This window comes from Oreochromis niloticus, linkage group LG20, assembly GCF_001858045.2.
Source record: "Oreochromis niloticus isolate F11D_XX linkage group LG20, O_niloticus_UMD_NMBU, whole genome shotgun sequence".
NCBI lineage: Eukaryota > Metazoa > Chordata > Actinopteri > Cichliformes > Cichlidae > Oreochromis > Oreochromis niloticus.
The window spans coordinates 7,382,184-7,401,833 of NC_031984.2; the positions used below are offsets into that span (position 1 = coordinate 7,382,184).

At 41.2% G+C, this 19,650-nt stretch overlaps 1 protein-coding gene across 6 annotated transcripts in view; it reads right to left on the reverse strand.

The window, feature by feature from the left end:
• The window catches only part of src (v-src avian sarcoma (Schmidt-Ruppin A-2) viral oncogene homolog), a 31,418-nt gene extending 13,112 nt beyond the window's left edge, over positions 1–18,306 (reverse strand). Inside the window, exons 1-3 of one of the 6 annotated variants that reach the window (XM_019349824.2) lie at positions 17,851–18,306; positions 2,073–2,121; positions 660–718 (exon numbers count right to left, since the gene is read on the reverse strand). The gene's annotated coding sequence lies outside the window, so the exon portion shown is untranslated. The remainder of the gene's footprint in view (positions 1–659; positions 719–2,072; positions 2,122–17,850) is intronic. The other 5 variants (XM_005448369.4, XM_005448368.4, XM_005448370.4 and 2 more) reach the window with 5 other exon arrangements.
• Positions 18,307–19,650: the final 1,344 nt, after the last annotated feature.

Genomic DNA, 19,650 nt, shown 5'->3' on the forward strand with positions numbered 1-19,650 from the left:
GGTGTAGGTCTGCATATACTAAATGCAATGACATATCACAACATCTTTTTATCCTGTTTATATTCTTATTAGGTCATATCTCCAGTGTTTCCTCGGAGGGGGCTCTCTGCACCGGGGCTGTGATCGACCGTGGCTGCTGGGGCCCTGTGGGTCCTCTGAGCCTGGCTGGGGGGGCTTCTTTGCCTCCCTCCTGCTGTGTGCCCAGCCTGGAGGCTGCGGTCTGTGATCGGCTCCCGGTGCAGACAGCTCCCTGCGATAGTGTTTCCTCACTTGGCTAATGCGTACCCAGCCCAATTTTACTCTTTAGGTGTGTGTGTGTGTCTATGTCTGTGTGTGTGTGTGTGTGTGTGTGTGTGTGGGGGGGGGGGATGTGTGTATCATGACCGCTTCTGTTAATGACAGTGCGGGGAATGAGTGGGAGGGTGGGGTGGGCTGCTTTTAACCATGTAAAGCACTTTGTGCTACAGTTTGTATGAAAAGTGCTTTATAAATAAAGATTGATTGATTGATTGATTGACAACAGGAGATGATATCGCTATTTAGCAAGTTGGATAATCTGACCACTTGGCAAAGTAAAATGCCCATTATGTTCAAGAAAACTGAACAATTATCAAAACAAACAAACAAACAAACAAACAAATAAATAATACTGTTATTACAGTGCAGGTGATCGTCCTCTGGCCCTCAGACTGCGTTGGGGGCCACCGTGCTGCGCAGGCTAATTTGAACAACACAGAAATGGATAAATAAGTCTGAACAGCCAGTCACCAGTTATAACTGATACATTTAAAATGTGATGGTTTTTGGTCAAATGATAAAGTAGTGCATCCTACACATAGCAGATCATTCATCAGTGTTGATGGTGTTCAAGTTGTCAGTAAATTACAAAACTGAGAAACTGCACTAAGAAGATGAGAACAGAGGAGGCCAGTTTTGGATTGCTGCTTAGTTTTCATTTCTGAACCTGAGGAGGTTCATGAACTCTAACCACAGCTTAGTGCAGGGAAATCCTTACACTAATCCCAGAATAATTTAAGGACTGCTATCATGGATAGACATAGCCACAGGCGATCTGCTAAGAAATGTTAATTTAGAAAAGACACTAAGGTGGGATGGCTTGGAAACACTTCTGATAAGCAGATAAGGGTAAAAGTGCATTTGGATAGTGTCGAGTTATTTAGCCTGCCTGACCTTTGTTATTTAGGTGGCTGTGAATCTGCTCAACTCAGCCAATACACAGCCTACTGTTGTTAACAAGCGAATGCAAAAACAAAGCCAGCTACAAAATGTTGGATAGCAGCCACTCAAAGCCATGAATGTATGACAAATGGTGGAAAATATCTTACTATAAAAGGACTCAGTTCACTATGCAAGATAAGGAAATGAAGTTGCAAAGCTGGTTCTTGTCTCTTATTTTGACCCTCCACCAGGAGAGGAGAAGCAGAGGCGACAAAAGGAGATATGGAAGTTATTTCTGTGTTTACAGTTTAGAAGATGCCTGTGGCCATATGTGCAAGTGCACATATGAACTCATCCAGGGACGATTTAATACAAAAAAATATGTAAAAGCATTCTAAGGAGAAAAATGAAAGGGAGGTGAACATAACATGGGGTTGATTTTTTTTGGGGGGGGGGGGGGGGGGGGGGGGGTGGTATCATCGTGAAATAGGAGGAAGGAATAGAAGGAGAAAGGGATGAGGGGTCACTGGGGCCGAAGAGTCGATAAGTCTACCCCCTGGGCATGTCTGCATTAAGGGGTGGAGGGGGGGTTGCAGGTTAACACAAAAACACAGACACAAGAGAGTAGACACAAAGATGCCGGGTGGCTCAGGGAGCTGCTCTTTGTGTGTTCTGTGTTCTCCCCCAGCAGACTGTTTGCATGGTTAATAAGCTGTTTGAGGCAGAGCAGAGACCTCTCTGATCTGCAGTCGTCAGTCATGTAAGAGGCTTCCCAATTCCACACGCAAGACGCTTATTCTTAAGGGACGCTGCCTTAATAGGATCAATCAGATGGCATTTAAATAACACATTTTGTGGAGAAACTTTGGTAAACACGGGTAAATTTTACTCACTTGGTAATTATGCTTTCAGGGTTCAGTAGCAGCAGTGCATGTATAGGATCTGATGAAGTAAACAAATTAAAAAGAGCCATTAAGACTTTTCGCAAATTTCAAGACTGAATAGAATTCAGTTCCTTTGGCCAACAGTGTCCTAGACGCAGACAAATGCACTAAAACCTCCCTGGAAAGGAAGACTCAATCAAGTAAACATGAAACGGAGCATTAAGAGAGTCTCGTTTTTTTTCCCTTCACACTCAGTTTCCAACAAAGCCATCTTTTGTCAACTCACAGCAGGCAGCATAAACAAGGCACAGAAGCAGCCTGTGGCCTGTGGCTTTCTGGTTGCCAGATCCTAGCGTGTTTTAGCTCTAACAGCCATTAGGAAATATGGAAATGAAGTCATGAAGCCAAACATTGTCATCATTTGCAGCAGAGTAAGTGGAATCGTGTCTCCACGTGTAATATCGGCAGTAGTCAGTGATAATAAGAGCCTAATATCGCTGAGGTACTGTAATAAGCACCAACTGTCTGAGGCATGGCTGCATGAAAATCCCTCCAGCAAGGCAGGGGGTGTGGCTGGGTTGGTGGGAGGGGGATTTGCTTAATTATGCATAAGATCTGGCAATGAATTCCAAATCCTTCAAGTCTCCTGAGCTTTTAGTAAATGGGTATAGTCTTTTAATATTGCTGCTGCCCCAACCAGAACAGGATACAATCTATCCCTGTTCTGCTTTCTTTATCATTTCTTGTGAAAAGAGAACAATTACAGTTTCTGAATGGTATCCTCTCATCCAAATGAAAAGATGTGTCATTCATTCACCGCACAAGTCTTTGTCATGGTACCAGTCCATTTCACCAACAACACAGCCTGTCGTGTTCTGGCCCTTTTAAAAAAGCCTTTTCATCTTTTGGGAAGGATCAAACAGTCGCGAACATCAAAATTGAACAAGCTAGCTTAAGATCTTCTGTATGCGGGTTTAATGAGGGCTTTCCCAGTATGAAACTGAAGCAAACTCCAAGTAATACTGAGTCAGATCGTGAAACTATGGTTCTGTGAAGAAGCATGTTAGGGCTTGTATCTTGCCATGACAACTGCAGTAGACCCCTCATATCTGTCTCAGGAGAGTTGTTCCTGTCGGCCTGGCATCTAATACATGATTGGACAAGTTATGACAGTCGCCCTTATTGGAAAGAGTTGTGTGTCATATAGCCCGCCCAGGTTAAAGGTCACATTTAAGTTATTGCTGTGAATGTATTATTACAACAAATTAGTAACATGTTCTTTCTCTCTATTCAACTTTGATGATGAATATTGAGGCCAAGCAATATGGGATTTGCTGCAGAGCTTTCAACAGTTTTACTGGCATCACAGACATGCTTTTATTTACTCTTTATGCATTAATGACCATGTAATTTCATTATCACGCCTGAGGTAAATAAGCTGAAAAAAACATGAACTGATGTGTAACCAAGCTCAAAATTAATCACTTCATTAGGGACATTGTGGATGATACACGCAAACTACTGTCTGTCAAGAGTAATTTAATTTCTTGTTTTAACCGCTCTGTAAACCTTCGGGCCTGAAAAATTAATTTGTAAGCGCCAAGAACAGTTCCTTTTGTGGCCACCTGAGACGGGCTCCAAATGTGACTCAGTTGTTACAGACTTCTATGTTAAAATGGTAGTGCAGAAATAAACATGTTCACAGCCTGGAACAAAGACACGCTGTTGATACTGGAATTCTCTCCCATTTGATTGGAGTTACCACAAAAAAAGAGATGTTAGTTGAGGATGTTTTCCTGTTGATGGTCCCATTACAGATAATTCTCAAATTCTAAAAGGTCACACAGGTCAATTGCTTGGGAGAAATGTGTTTTCCCCGACAGGTTGGCAAGTACCGTATTTTTCCGCACTATAAGGCGCACTTAAAATCTTTTAATTATCTCAAAAATCAACAGTGCGCCTTATAATCTGTTGCACCTTATGTATGAATTCTGGTTGTGCTTACTGACCTCAAACCGATTTTATGTGGTACACGCCGCTCAAAAATCTGTCAAAAAATGTTTTAGTACTACTTTGCTAAGCTACAAAGCCGCACGACTTGATGGATTGTCGAGCATTATGGCTACTGTAGTCAGGAGCCTCGTGGAGTAATCTGGGTCCAAAACTCTGTCCGCTTCAGGTCCCAAAGTCAAACGAACACTGCAGTAGAGCAGGGCGATATGACCAAAAATATTTATCACGATATACATTTGAAAATTTGCGATAACGATATAACTGACGATATAATTGACACTAGACAAAATACTTTACAACTCCACAACTTTATTAGTGCACAAAACCCCATCAATGTATTTTCACTTAAACAAGCAGCTGTTTTTTATGTGCATTAAAGTTATATAAAAATGTAACAGTGCAAATTCCTTGCTGACAGTTTAACCAAAAGGCATTTCCAGTGGAAATTGGCCGACACATCCTCAGCATAACCATGTATAATATCCACAAAACTTAAAAAGAGGTTATACACACACAATACGGTAATATTATGTTGAAGCACAGTACGTATCACTCCGCGAGGCGCCTGCCTACGACAGCCGTAATGCTCCGACAATCCATCAAGCGGTGCGGCTTCGTAGCTTAGCAAAGTCGCACTAAAACATTTGACAGATTTTCGAGCGCCGTGTACCACATAAAATCGTTTCGAGGTCAGTAAACACAACCAGAATTCATACTGTTGGGATTTAGAGATTCTTTTATTGCTGCCATATAATCTGCCTTATGATAAATGCATTAATAACACGTTCTACAGTATTATTTTATCAGTAATATTGTTTACAGGGTTCATATTGCATTGAATATGTTTGTCATCACATTCATTTTATTCACAGGTTTAGTTCATTCTATACACAATGCATAACTGTGCTTGTTTAGAGTTGATGTTCTATCCAAGAGGGTTTTAAGCTTCACTGGTGGGTGAGAGTGTCCAGGTGATACATGTTGAGGGAAGATGAGAACATAGCAGGTTAATTGCATGCAGGCTTACAATACACATAAATCTAGTAGCAGGCCTGAGCGAAGGCCCAAGTGTCTTCTGCTTCTTATTTGAGACCTGCGCCAATTCAGTCTACTTAGTGATTGAGGACGAGGGTCCATTATTAGCCCTTAGAGGCCCTGAAGCTTGAAGTTATTACCTTAAAAGGAAGGTGTTATCAAAAAGAGAAGTTATATGTCTGTTTATAGTTATTAGAGATGTACAAGATGTACCCTTGTCTGTAAACAATGATTGGACATAATGTATTTTTGACCTGTATTGACGTGTATGTGGGGGTGTGATCCTCTATGCTATAAAACCAGAACTCAGTGTATTTTTGTCAGAGCAAATAAGCCATATGCTGACGGTTGTTCTCCGTTGTCAATAAACTCATCGTTTGATTGTACTTTTCTGGGCCTCCGTCGTTTGTTGTCTGGTCTACAGTTGATCGATCTCGCTTCAATACATAAGGCACACGGGATTATAAGGGACACTCGATTTTCAGAAAAATCAAAGGATTGATTTTAAGTGTGCCGTATTTTCCAAACAACATGGTAATAACGACGGCCAGCTAGCATGCTCTACCAAAAATAGTGCTTTGTTGTGTGTCTGACGGACGAAAGCTAAACCAGTTCCACACCACTGAAGTTGCACCATTTTTACAAACCAATTCTGGTTCATCCGTTTCATTTAATGATCCACTTTCGTTCTTCTCATTCTGCGTCGCCGCCATGTGCGTATGTAAACATAGGCACTGCGCATGCGCGTTTTACCCATATTCTATCGCAATATTTCATTTTCCTATCGTTGCCCAAAATTACACCGGTATTACCGTGAACGGTATGATATGGCCCAGCCCTACACTGTAGCATCACTGAGAGTTAAAAACTGTCTAAATTCTTTCATCCTTAATAACATGATCAGTGTTGCTGCTCTACCAGGTGTAACAATTAAGTTTAACATCCAGGCATCCATTATAAAACAGAATTTATTAAATTTAACAGAGTTAGAAGTTAGCAGGAAGTTAGCTCGCTAGTTTCCACCTAAACATGATATAGCATGTTCTGACTGAGAGATTTCTGAAAAAATTAAAACGTACAGTTCTGCCATCACTTCCAACATAAATGAAGACAGAAAACTAAACAGCAGTGACATTTGTAGGGTTACTGAAGTTGGGCTAGCTGGTCTATAATGATGTGCTACGTGATCGCTAGCGACACAGCTATGTTAACATAACATAAACAGTGAAGCTGGAGGATGAATGCTAATGCTTGTTTTGCTTAATGCGCCTTATAATCCGGTGCGCCTTATGGTCAGAAAAATACAGTAGTTGCGGAAAGTTGCTTCTTGGTGTTAGGTGAAACTGGTGGAGGTAAAATGGTTCACCTTCAAAGTAAAAGTTGTGCCCTATCAAACCAACCATCACATTTCAAGAAGAACTTTTACTGTGTCCTTTTGCAGTTTGTGTCACGCCGTGGAGTGAAAGTTTCATTATCATCCTGTTGGCTCCAAATAGCAAGATAGTCTCCCCCACCCCAGGTTGATGTTTGCTAACATTATAGTGATGCTGATAAAGAGTGACGATAATGAGTTCCCTCTGTATCAGCTCAATCAGTTAAAATGTATATTTAAACTACAGATCAAAAAACAAGATTTATGCTGAGCTGTTACAATCCTGAATGCAGGCACAATGCTGGAAAATGTGACATATGATATAAGAGAGGCATAGTGACATTTATTTTCTGTAGGCCTCCAATAAAAGTCCACTGAGTGAACAACAGCTGCCAGACTGCAGGCAGGAAGATATCATCATGTTGTTATTGCATTTGCATAAACAGACACCAGCCGTTAAAGTGGAGTTTTGTGCGTGAGTGGTCTGATCACATGAATTGAAGTGGATGTGTGACCAGGCTGTATGAGTTAAAATCAGAACTGTGCTAACAAGCTCACACTTGACCAGCTGCAACATCGTTCCAAAGGGGTTTTCTATTTGATCGCGCTACAGCGGAAAAACATCCCTGCACGCTGAAGAGGCTGCTGATAAATTCAGGGTTTCTTGCTTTTAAAGAATATGGCTCATTTGAATCGAGAGTGAACAGAAGGGTTAGGAAGCATGTGTGCACGCAAAGAGAACATGCCTGTGTGAGCAAAAGCATGTGATCCTAATGTCAGCCTGCCTGGTGTATTCCTTCATCTTAATGCTCTCTATGTAATTACTATGGAGGGAAAAGTAGGGAGGCTTTGGCTTCTGCGTCACCAGTCGCCAACTGTAGCATAATCCAAGCCTGCTTGTTCTCTCCAGATTATCAACATCTATTCCCTAATCGTATTCATCAAATGCAGTGAGGACATTCCATCTGGGGCCTACAAACAGCACGAGTGCTGCAATGACAAGACAGGATAAACCGGTCAAACCACTCCTTCGGCTGCGGCTGCCGCTATTCCTCCAAGCTCTCGTATCCTGTCCCAACAAATCCGTCTGCTGTGGGAAAAACACTAAAAACCTGAACTCAGAGCAGTGAGAACAGTTTACACTCATCATATACAGGTGAGCTGCTTCCTGGTGCTGAACAAACACTCGGTGTAGCTTCATGTCACCTTGTTTTCCCTCTCTTTAAACAAACACGAATAGAGGAAATGGCATATTGGACATGTTTGCACAGCAGTACTACCCCTGCACAGGTTTGTATCTGCGTTTGCCCAGGCTTCACGTTTCGTTATTCATTAGGCTGATCATTACTGAGCTAAAATGGAGTGACATAGCAAAGAATACGTCACAAAGCCCCTGGCATTTCACCTCTTTTGTAAAGTACATCCATCCTTTATCAAACTGTGAACCACTCAAAGCCAAAAAACTTCACCATGTTTGGATATCTGAAGGTAAACACCCCCCTCCCCATATCAGGACTTTGCTGAGTCTTGGATAAAGTGTGTACCAAATCCCCCCCCACCCACCCACGCTGTGCTCCTGCCACGGACAGACACAGGGATGGGGAGGTGATGAAGTCAATATTTACTGCTCCACATACACACACAAACGTTGCCATGGAGGCAATTCCAAGCATTCCACAAACCAACAAACTGCACAGATGTAGGATAGCTACGCGCAGACACTTTCTAGGCCAAAACACTCAGAGAGCGCAGCGTGCCTATCTGACAGAGAGAAAGGTAAGATTAGCAGAGGCTCCATCTCGCCGAATTATGTGGGATGTGTCACTTTCTGAAAGCATTATAAAAGGAGAAAGAGAGAGATGAGTGTGAAAGAAAAAGCGGCGCAGAGAAAGATGGCGAGATCACCTGGAGAAATGATTCCCATTGTTGTGTTTTCAGTTATAGCACAGGGCGATTCCCACAAGAAAAAAAACAAAAGAAAACACCCTGTTTACCCATATTCCCTGCCTCTTAGGAGCATGCAGTGCTCTGGCTTCTATAATAGGATCAGAGGCTGTGAGCTCTTATCCCTTTCACTGTGTGAAAATGTGTGTGTGTGTGTGTGTGTGTGTGTGTGTGTGTGTGTGTATTTCTCTGCAGTGCTTTTTTTTTTTTTTTTTTGCTTTTTTCTTTGCTATAAAAGCAACCTGCAGATCACCTTTTGCTGCCAAACACCACAGCCAACCTGGCCTTGACATCTCTGGGCTCGTGGAGTCGAGCAGCTGGCCACTCTGTCTTAAACCCCGTGCTTACAGAGGAATTTTTGTCCACTTCCAAACAACAAACACTGCTGGCAGCAACTGCAGGTTCAAGGATTTTCGCTTATCCCCTGCTCCTAATCTGAGTATGACATATATCAAATTATTTTGGGATTGAAACTCAAAAAGAAGAAATATCTGGGCCATTTTAGATGAACGATCTGTTGCCTTTTGCAAAGGTTGCAAAGTAACAAAGAGGGAGAGCTACTTACTAAGGATGTATGCTTAAATGTTTCATTTGCATACAAACTGAAATGTAAAAGCAACAACCTGTTTTCTAGGTAGATTACATGCAGCAGTACTTCATGGCTTTTTAACTGTGACAAATTCAAGTTGTACGCTACTTTTTTTGAAAAACTATTTAAAAGACATTACTGTAGAAGACCTGGCAGGAGCAAATATCTGTTAACTGGTTGAAAGCAGTAGGATCGACCAAGTGAAGAAGGTAAGTCTCTTCAGTTATACTGAACTATTCCTCCAAGAGAACCAGTAAGATAATTAAAGTCTAAGGAGACATTTTTTCACTTGTTTCCAGTTCCTTCTTTCCATCCTTCAGTCCCCTCATGAAAAACCAGCTCCACCATTCATCCCCTACATTATGTCAAAGCTCACAAAGCGACACTTGAGCCCAACACTTCCTACTTCCACAGCTAACACTGTCATTAAAATCAGAGACGTAGCCACGTTGCTGTTGGACATATTTCATATAGACGCAAAGAGCTGGGCCAAACTTCAAACCGTTATGTGATCACATTATAACCATTTTAGCACATAAACTCAGAGTAATTTCTTACCCTGCAGGATTTGGTCTGCTTCAGATATGTTCTAACTACTGGTTTAGGCTAAGGCAGAGCACGCAGGAAGAGACATGAAAACACATGACTAGCTATAAATTATCAGTGCATCTTCTCACTAGCGCACCACACAGTTAGGGACCTACATGTAGTAAGTAGAAGTCAAATCGAGCTGTATCTGACATTTGTGTTCTTACTTACAGTATAACTCCATCAGGTAAGAGCTTACCTGTACCAAATCTGTGGAAGTCTATGTATTTCAATAATTATTCAGTACATCATGCCCTCTTTCTACTCCAAGTTTCTTAAATATCTCTCTCAACAGAGTAACTTGAATGTAGCCTTCCTAGTGTAGAACTAGTAAAAAGAAGTATCACCTTTCTTGCACCTGATTTGCCTGAGACCTGTGACTAACCTTCCCAGTCTGGGTGTGACGGGGGCCCAGCTCAATCGAGACAGAGCGATGACATTACTGCAATTCCCTCTGCTTAGCTCATCATGTTTGTTGCAAAACAGCAAATATATTCCAGCACATTAACCCATAGTTAGCGTTTCACAATTTCACCATTTGCTTTGCAGGTTTATGTTTATGAGGAGGAGATTTTAAGTGAAACATTGCCAGCAGCTGAACCTCAAAGTCTGTTTTGGGTCGTTCTGTGTCACCGGTGATGAATACAGACGAGGATCAAAACGAAACAGCAGCAGCTCCTGAACAACTGAGATCTGAGGCATTTGTGGCATGCACAGTACTGTGACTGCATTTAGGGGACCTGAGGGTGTTCACTTGTGTTGACGGTGTGAGAGGCAGAGCGCTGTTCCACTGTGGTATATTAAATGCCAAGAATAGACTGGTTTACTACTGTATTGTTGCAATATGAGGTATCTCCGCTGACAAACGTCCAGGTTGTGTGGCTTCTGGGACTTACTCCAACATCAGCTTCATACCGTGCAGCTCTCATCTAAATATGGTCATTATGCGAACTGAGATTGATGAGCTGCGGTCATGTGTTCAAACAAGAAATGGAGGAGAAAGAGGAAGGGAGGAGAAGAGAAAGATAATCCTCAAGGGCATTGAACCCCCCCACCCCCACTTCCCATCCCCATCTTACTCCCTTACACTTGGTCTATCTCCCTTCTCCCACTCTATCCTCTATTCTTTCTCCAATCCCTGAAGAAATGGTGGAAATAAAGGATTTCATTTCCACTGATGTGTCAGGCACATGTCACGTGAGGTGGAAAAAACAATGTTTTTCTAAAACACTGCTGAACTGGAAGTGAGCTCAAAGCGGTTGAGGCACATATTTGACATGAGAAAACGGAGGGGTCCAAAGACAACAAAGACACTACAGATGCAGGAACAGAAAGCGCTTCAGTCTTCTGCAGTATCACATAGGACTGTGTTTTACTGCTTCAGAATATGTCGCCTACAGTGAACTCCACTGCTGTGATAGCAAACCCTTAAATTCACCTCATCTCATCACATTTCAAAGAGGCGGTATTTGATCTTCTCAGTTTCCACAGAAACTCCCTGGTGCCTCACGCTTCAGTAAGCTAAGGCTTTTCGAGGGCTTCTACCGTTTAACTTCTCATCTGCACAGCCAGGCACTAAGAAATCCCTGCAGCTCCTGATCCACCAGGAGGGAACGTATATAACATGCTGTTTATAATGCACCCTATATACTGTACTGTTTTACACTGTTTAATGCAGGAAGAACTGCGCTAGATGTGCATTTTACCATCCGAGGTTTGTTGCAGCAGAGTGACTGAGTTCAGTCATTGCTAAGGAATGCAGAGAGGAGGACAAGACGAGTTTCAACTGCTCTCCTGCTCACACAACCCAAATCAGGAATGTATGGGGAGCAGGTAGAGACACTGTCTCTTCCTAGATGTTCAAAAGCACAAGTTTCCTGCAGCTACGCATAACACCCACTCCAGAAGTTTCCCTCCACTGCCCGTCAGGGTAAGAAACGGCAGCATCACGCAGGAATTTTTCACACAATTAAAGAACAGGAATGCAATTCAAGGTCGCAACACACACGCGAAAAACACCCCCAGACTTCTTATTGTGTCAACAGAGATAAATGTATGCTAAGAATGCCATGCTGCAGCTGATAATCAGCTGATACGCCTCCATTATTAGGTTTTCTTCAGTGATAAAGCTGAATATTTCAAATAGATCAGGGTTATAGCCAAAGTTATGCACTTCTGTGCACACCCAGCATAACTAAAGCATGCTCAGTCTACATTTCTATAGCTGCTTTGGCTTTGAATTCAAACTGAAACCAAGACACAAAGAGCCCAGTGTTGAGCACTGCTTCCTTGGAGATAGACAAATAAAAGTATCAGAGATGCAGAAGCATTAAAATATTAAAATGTACCCATGTCACACTTCATCATCAAAACATAACTGCTCCCTGCCATGACATTTCCATAACAGATTGGAGGACGAGGCCCCCAACACTGAAGCGATTTCCTCCAACTCTTTTAAACCAGCCTTTGTTCAGTAGGCCCTGATTTCAATATTCAAATGTTACTCTGTGGGGTGGTGAAGCAGAGACTGAGACACAGGTTGCGAGGCAATCAGTAAAGAGCACTGAGTTGATGGTGCAGTTGGAGGTTTCATAAGCTGCAGATGGGTTGGGCCACTAAGCTGCCTCTGCTGAGGAAGAGGAAGATGTCTGACTCACCTAACAACAGACAGGAGTGATACCAGCGGTATCGAGGCAGGAAAGACGAGGTACAGCAATTCCTACTATCTCTGTGACTATCACTGGAGTCATATTTTTCATTAGAGATGAGTAAAAAGAAAAAAAAATGATGATGAAGTCATGTTTCATGATCCAAAACTTCCATAAACACAGTGAGCTAATAATTAAAGTCAGTGGATTGTGAACATATTCTGAAATGTCAGTGGATGGAGAGATTTTGGTCCAAAGAAGGCGATGAGCCAAAAAGCCAAATTTAAAACTGAGAAATCACGTCATTTGGGAAAATAATCCCTGAGTCATCGGTATTGTTTAGCAACCACACACTGAGTTTCATTACCTGTTTTTACTTGCAACAAAGAAATAACATCTAAACTGCAACCAGTAATTTTTTCATCGTGAAATGATTTACCAATTATATCAGCTGGTTCTGTAAAACATAAAAAAGAGATTTAGTCAAACCAAGACCCAGGATATGACCCGACATGGCCCAGTCGTTTCTGTCGCAATTGAGTCATTTGAGTAGTGACACAGCTGTCGCGAGCACAGAAACACTTCATTCAAGCAAATTTCTCTTCATCCGGATTTTGCTTTTCATTGCCTGACATGACTCACTGAAAGGATCACAAATCATATTGAGTACCCTCATCCCTTAGTGCAGCTTTGCTCCACAAATTCCATGCATGCTCCTGTTATCTGGTTTTGGTGAGATTATAAGATTTGCCTGGTCCAGAGGTTGATTCTGACATGGTCTGTGCTCCCTGCCGGAACACGATCTGTGTAAAAACTCCCATGTCGACATACGTGGCGGTGATTCTCAGAGGATGGACAGCCTCACGTTTTGAGGGAGGGGAGAGCAGCATGCGCTCTTCCCAGCATCTCATCAGCCTGACCAGGCTCGCACAGCTGCGCCTACACAAAGCTACACAGAGAGGCATCTTTTTAAATGCCAAAGACGCTTTTCCTGTCACAAGAAATGCGAACGGAGCGATGGGAATGAGGGTGTGAGAGTGATCGCTTTTCCACAGAGGCAACAGTGGGTGGATTGAGAGAAGATGCGTGGCCTGTGTCACCCTGGCTAATTCCCAGAGCACAGGGACAGGAAGTGGCCAACGATCCCGGGAGGATACAAACCCTCCTCTGTTTGTCTGTATCAAACCACTATCAGATACTTCATTCAGACGGGCAGCAAGCACAGACCCCTCTGAGTGAAGCCTTGAAGGGATATGTCAGAGCACTTCAGTTCTTCATCTTTATTATTCAAGTGCTTTTACTGGGTCAAATGGACAGCTTTGTAACTTCATGTTTTATTGGTGTATACACGGTGACCCGCATTTCCTCTGCAGACACTAATTCAAGCAGTGACACCGTATGGAGTAGATAAAAACTAGAATTACAGTAAAGGATTAAAAACTATGCCAATGGTGCACAAAGCCTAAACAGAGAGAGACAGACAGCATGTGAGTGATGTAAGACAGGGAGAACGAGAGAACAGGTGGCACTGGCATTCCCATGCTCAACCGTATGCCCTTGAATGTAGCTGGGCACTAATTAGCAACAAATCTGGGCCAGAGCAACAGAAGTTTAGTATCTGCAACATGAAAAATTCAAAGGCTTTTGTCAGCAGGAAGCCATCACAAATTTCATGCCCCCTTTTCACGGATACAGTCTTTCTCTCTTTTTGGAGCGCTTCGCGTATCTCGTTGGCAAACCGAAGAGGGGTTGACGCTGGCATCAGACAAGTGTTTTGTTTGTTAAGTACTTGAAAGCCAAAGGGGAATAGTATGTTGTTTTAACAAAGCGCAGCCACACTACTACTCCTACTACTACTACTGAAGCCCCAGATCATTTAGATTCTTTTTTCATCTCTGGTTCTCTGGACCATCAGTTACACTTCTTCTTTTTAATTAGAGCCTCACGGATTATACACTTTTTAGGCCTATGCCCACAAAAATGTTTAGAGGGTAAAAAATCTGGATTTTGTGAGATTCTGGCATTCTTCAGTTAAACTACAGTGGTTAACAAATTATGGAACCACTTTTCATTAAAAACAAGAAAACTATCAAAAACTTGTTTAAAGCTGAAAATGAGTTATTTATTAGGCAAGTCACCAACTGAATTCATGCTTTATAACCAAATTTGAGCCGGCTGGAATTAATCAATCGTTCGACCACTAAAACACATTTTCCTGTTCAGGAATGCAAGTAAACAACTGCAATATGGTATTTTTTATTTATTTTTTTTTACATTGAGGAAGCCGTTTAACTAACAGTAGTTTGGCTTTCTACATTACTTTTACTTTCACATTTTTAAACTTGTAATTGGAAAGAAAGAAGAAAAAAATGTAGTAACAAAAAAAAAAAATAAAAAAAAAAAATACAGTTTGGTATCTTAATATAAAAGAGGTGCTTTAATGTTTGTTTGGGTTTGTTTGTTTTTTGGTAAAACCTTAAAATTGAAAATGTATTTCAAACAACAACTATATTATATTTTAGTATTACAAAATATCATTTAGATTAAAACACTTTCATTGCATTACCACCACTGGTAATCTAAGGTAGCTGTTTCAAAAACCTTCCATTGGACTATTAAATTTATTAAGCACTGTATGTAAGTTATAGTCTTATTGGAAAGGGTAAATTATTCATTTATTAATTATTTATTAAATTTCTTGATAATTCGCTTTCTTTCCAACTTCCTATTATGACCTGGATGACTGAGAACTTACACAGACATATTTAATAATTATGTCTGTGTAAGTTCTACAGACAAGAACAGTATTGAATACACCAAAGTCGGAGAAGTTCCACTGACATATAAAGTATTGACAGTATTGCTAAATTATCCTGAGCATCTTTTTCTGCAATAGGTTTTATAAAATGTTTTCAAAGCTTCAAACATTACACAACATGTAGATTTACACAATTCAGATTATTATTATTACTGCTAATAACTCTTGATTGGTTTGCGATGACTGAGCTTTAGAAATAAAAGCAAGACTGTCCACTGGTAAATCAAGTTTGGTTGGTTCCATTCTGTTAGACAGATACAAATGGTAAAAAAAAACATTTTAAATGCTAAAATCAGCACTAAAATATTATCTGGCGACCCGCCTAATAAATAAGCCGATGTGTGGGAAGAACTGATATAAATGCCAATGCTGACATCAGTTGGCCTTTATTTATAACATATCACAACTTTGTCCTTAAGCTCTGTGTGTGTAATTATGTTTTAATATTTAACATTGGAATTAAATGATTTTAATGTAGCTACACCAACAAATATACACAAAAGGCAAATCCTTTTAAAATTCTAATTAAAATATGTCCTCAGAGCTCACTGCCAATTAATCCTCATCTGACCTAAAGGAAAGTGGGACATGAGCTAGATCAAATGATGAACTCAGCAAACTGCCAGCTAGAGTGAAAGCTGTTTAACGCCACTGCTCACTTTGCTTCAGTGCAGTTAAAGGCAGAGACAAATATACACATCAGTAACAAAACGCTTAGCTGAAACTCCTGAGAAACAGTTTCTCTCTGCAGACCACCCCAAATCGCTTTCCTTCCTTCTCTATGAATAGGTGCACAAAGGCATTTTTGAAAGTGGAAGCAACTTGTCTTAAAGACGCTGATTCTCCCAGTCTGGATAGCTGCGGAAACAAGCAGTTCATTGATGCCAGGCGCAGTGCATCACCCTGACAGACAAACCACTCCAGTATAAGAGGGAACAAAGCGGCCAGTCCACATCCACGTTGCCAATTAGCAGGAATTTCAGCCTCAAGAGCCAGTTTCCACTAGTCTCATTGGAGTTGACATAAACATCTATGGCTTTCACTGAAGACATTCATGGGATTCCAAGGAGCATTAGGTCCCCTCTGCGGAGCCTGAAATCTGGCAGTTAGAAATCACAATGGACCATCTCGTACCACTTTGAGAAACACTTCTCACTCACTGGTTGCAGGAAGCATGCTAATACTAGTGAAAATGGCAACATCTGACCCGTATTTACATTAGCTGAAAACACTTATGAAGAGAGAAGATAATGGTTAGCAGAAATGATCAAGCATGTCCTGCTTCATCTCCAGCATCAGCTTGCGTGTTGCTGGATCAACTTATATTGAACACATGGGAAATAATATGTTGTTTCTGCCTGCTGCCAAGCATTTTAATGCTTTCAGGAAAAGACTAAACATTCACGCACATAGACACACACACACACAGACATGGGAGGAAAAAAAACATTAGAAAATCTGTAGAGGATTAGTCTAATGCACTACTGATAATCAAATGTAACAGCAATTTTATTATCATTAAACCTCCACGGATGTCACTGAAATATGTCTCCGGAGAAATGTTTGACGTTTCCGAAAGGATTAGAGTAAGAGAAAGAAAATAAGCTGAATGTTTATATACAATATTGCGATCTTAGGCAGATCAAAAAGCTGCGACAACACACTGCAATAGTGGTACAGCAGGTTTAACTGTGTCTGTGTGTGTGTGGAGAGCACAAGGGCTGTGCCAGCTGTCATATCTCAACAGCCATGATAACAAATATGCCGCACGGTGACGTCTTGCAGGAACTGAGAGACCAATATTTAAGTGTCTGCGAGAAAATCTCGTCTAGACACTAAATCGGTTTTAATTTTTGACACAAAGGCTAGGTTAGCAGATCTGTGGGATGATCCTAGATCAGCGCTCTGGCTGAGAGTCGGGACTGATGTGTACACTAAATACAAGCCAATGACTAATGACAACGTTAAACATTATGGAGGACTGAAACTACAACTCCTCAAGCGCATGGCTTTCTACATTATATTACAGATTTTTATAATGACTTTGAAATATGCACATCTAGTCTTTCAGTTATTAGCTACTACACCACATTGGAGTCAATATTTAGACCTTTTGAGTCATGTTGAGTGGGAGAGACTAATCCTAAGCATATGACAGTCATGTCTTTAAACTGTGTGGGGGAATTTGAGAGGGAAAATATGTGTCATGATGAGTGAACAAGCAAAATCCTACGACACATACATACAGACATATATGTAATGAATCTAAACTGATTTCACATTTCATATAAATAAATCATCTGGAGCAAAAGCCAGAAAGTTTCACTTGTGTAAACTCCCTCTCAGGTAGCCATGGCTCTAAAATCAAGGATGTGCAACTAAAAGGTGTGGTGTGATTGTTTCCTGAAGCCGCGTACAGTAGAGGAGAGACTCCTCACACCCAGTTAAGTTATTCTAAAAAAAAAACAAAAAAACAAACTGTAATGATTAACTTTGAGACTGGTGTGGGTGCAACGTGGTTTAATTTATTACAAGGTGCGAAAACTACCCGCTGCTGGTCACCATTAACAGGAGCATTAGTTTACAAAAATCTACACACTGAATAAGATGTTGAGTGTAAATTTAGATTAGAGATGTTTGTTTGTTTTAATGTCCCAAAGAGTGAGGCTTTGTCTGTACTTATTTGATGCACGGCTGAGCTCCAACCGCTCATTCATTTTTTATTAATCCCTGTCTGTCCGCCTGTCAAGCGACTAAAACAACAAGTTGGCTTTACTCACCGTGAAGCGCAGGCTATCGGAGATTTAACGGCGTCGCCCTTCTGTCGATCAGACCGGATGATTTGGCATCAAAGCATTAATGAACTGATCAGAGACACTAAAAAGCTTCTCGATTCCTAAAACTGGGGCTTTGGAGAAGATGGGCAGCTGAAGAGAGAGTCGGTGCCAAAGCGAGCGACACAGAGGCGATGAGGAGGGATCCCATTCAACTGGAGGGACCGCCCGGTGAAGTCATGACGGGGAAAGCCTCTGAAGCTGTGGAAACATTTTTCACTGACACGGTCTAAATGAAGAAAAGCACCGGAACGTCCCTGATTAAAAAGTCCCAGCTTTGCGCGTAACAGAAACCCCCGGTTTGCGACAAGGCTGAGCAAAAACACCAAATCATGACCAAAACACTGGGATGTGCTTGAGGCAAGGAAGGGAGGAGACTTCGTCGCATTGTGAAAGCTCTGATTGGTGGGAGGGTTTTTGCACTGTGGATTTGCCCGATTTGCGTGAATGGCATGTCATGGAAGCCCCACCTCACCTGAGAAGTGCAGGTTCAAACGCGGTTCGTTGTACAATTACTCATCCTGTTCTTGGCGGTTAAGACTGTGTAGCCTATGACACATGAAGCGTGTTACGTTTTGTGATGTGAGCCAACTTCACACCATTAAGTCATAACCTGGACACAAATACTGTTGAATTTCTCACGTAAAGTTTCAAAGGCTGACCTAAAAACCTGGAGATATTTTAACTATAATATAAATTTAGATCGTTTAAAAAGTTTGAATTTTTTTTTTTTTATTTAAATCTGACATCATGAAAGAATCCCTAATATCACTGAACTGGAGTGCGAGGTAGTCTGATTTTCTATTATTCTATTTGTTAGCGTGAAAATCAAAGATCAGGCTTGCTTGTGATCTTTCTATTTGATGACACGATGCTGCCACCTGCTGGCCATGAAGCAGCATTTGTAAATCGAAGTAGCTGCTGCAGAATTAGAGGCTTCTGTCAACTTTCCACATTAAACTCAGAGGAAAGAAGTACTTCAGTTTACTTACAAGTACTAACAATACCCCTGCGATAAAAAATAAAAAGCATACAAGCAAACATGCTGGCTTGTCCCAGGAGTATCCTGTAACCTTTCTTCTTATACGGAGAGGGAAGGAAACCGTTTTATGATTTCCCTCCTTGTCCTGCACATGTAGCGAGCTAACAATTAAAAAACTTGCATGCATGGCATTTCTGGCTTTTTGCAAGCATTTTAAAACTTTGCATGATGTTTAACTAATCCTAGACGAGTGAGGTCGGGGGAAATTTACGTAAACCTATGTTATACACATACTAAACACCTTATTAGAACCACTTTAGCGATCTAGTGTATTGAATTCAGCCAACCAAACTGGGAGCAATGTTGACGAACTGCACCAGATGGTATAGGTCTTCCAAATACAGCCCTTGGTTAGTGTGCAGCTACTGCCGTGCCTTTTTTTCTCTTCTCTTTTTGTAATCTGTATATTCTGTATTAAAAATATAAATAAAAAATGTATCTATTAGCTGTAAGACAAATATAGAGTAGCAAGAAGTATATTTTGCACTGAAGGGTATTACTGTATTAAGTAAGTGAAAAGGAAGCGCATAAATAGAGTATAACAGACAAATACTTCATTAGAATACTTCACTAAGTCCATCACTGCTTTGTACCTCTGACTTGTACCTCTTTGTGTTTCATCACTGCATTTATGTCAGTACCATATCACCCCATTAGAGCACTTTGCTCTGGCATGGCAGACTTACTGGTTGTTCCTAGAGTAT